The following is a 1,553-nucleotide window of genomic DNA, read 5'->3' as shown; positions in this document are numbered from 1 at the left end:
TTAAGGGGTTAATGCTTGCTAACACTTCACTTATTACACAAGTACCAAAAATAATCTTCACTGACAGTAATTAGGCTACACTTAATACACTTCGCTGTCTTCTCAAGTTCCAATGATATACAAACTTCAATAACCCGTCACTGTTTGCCACCACCAAAACCGACTGCACTTCACACAAACTGACCTGAAACCCGACTAAACTCCAAACTGACTGACTAAGCTCTTCCCCATCCTTATATAAGCTTGCATTGTTCTAGAAACGACCACTTCTCCAATATTCTAGGACATACTGTCTTGCATCAGCCCCTAGCAACAACAGTTACCAACTACGAGACATCAAAACATACTAGAGTTGTCTTACATTACATAACACTCTAAATCATTTACCATACGAACTTAAACTGCATGATTTAACAAGCAATCACTTAAATAAAACATTATAAAGAAAAAGAGCACAAACACTGATGCATAACTTACGAAATTACTAAGCTCACAAACAGCAGGCTAACTGGCAACTCTGGGTGGGATGTTCGAAAGCTCGTAACGGCCGCTAAGATCATCGTAGCAGGTACGATAATCATAGCGCGCTCGCAAACCGCTAAGGTGTATGTTCAAACAAATTTTTCGATCTTCCATCCGCCATATTTGCTCGTAGCACTACGATTTCTGACAAGCACCCTTAAGCTGATCGTAGGGTCGCATAGTGAATGTTTAATAAAAAAAAAAAATCCGTATCAAGTGATGCTGAGTTTGTTTATTTACACTTTTCTGCGAACGAAGATGGAGTTACAAGAGGTTTTACAGGTAGAACTGGAAGTACAAAGACCGATGAGACATGAGAGGAACTACAGACAGAATGGATCCATTTGCTTACAGTGATGAACATTTGTTAAGATATTATAGGTTTCCCAGACAAGAACTCTCTCATTGGTGTGCAAGAGTTGAATCACTAGTTGGACCAGAGACAAGAAGTTCCCGTGCTGTGCCATGTCATTTGCAGGTGTTAATGACATTCATGATTTTATGCAAGTGACTCATTTCAGAGTGTGTTGGCAGACACATTCGGCTTAACACAGGGATGTGTAAGCAGAACAATTAACAGAGTGACACACGTGTTGTACAGGATATCTCTTAGGGAAGCAAAGAAGGAGAATTTTTCGTTTCTACTGCTTACACCTATAAAAATGTAGACCGATGCACTGTTCATTAAAACATGGTTTAACTCTGTGGGAGTTGTAATGATACAGTCTGAAGCCAATGATATATTGTTTATTCAAGTAAAAGGGTCTCAGTTTGGATCTCGATATTTTCAAATTTATCACTATGTTTTGTTGATATGATGTGGATCTTTCACCCACACTATAGTTATACCCAAGGTGATGTGATTGTTTTTCACTTTTTTTTTTTTCCCCCCCAAATTTGCACACAAGCAAATATGAAAGACATGTGTAGCGTTTATCTCCTCTCTCTGCCCCTGTACTCGTGAAACAGCATTCACTTCCTGGGATATCTCGTCCCATGCCGCTTGTCTTCTCTCAGCAGTCACTTTGACG

Source organism: Coenobita brevimanus, chromosome 17 (assembly GCF_032717465.1).
Source record: "Coenobita brevimanus isolate Jiangsu-jjx chromosome 17, ASM3271746v2, whole genome shotgun sequence".
NCBI lineage: Eukaryota > Metazoa > Arthropoda > Malacostraca > Decapoda > Coenobitidae > Coenobita > Coenobita brevimanus.
This window is presented reverse-complemented; position numbering follows the sequence as displayed.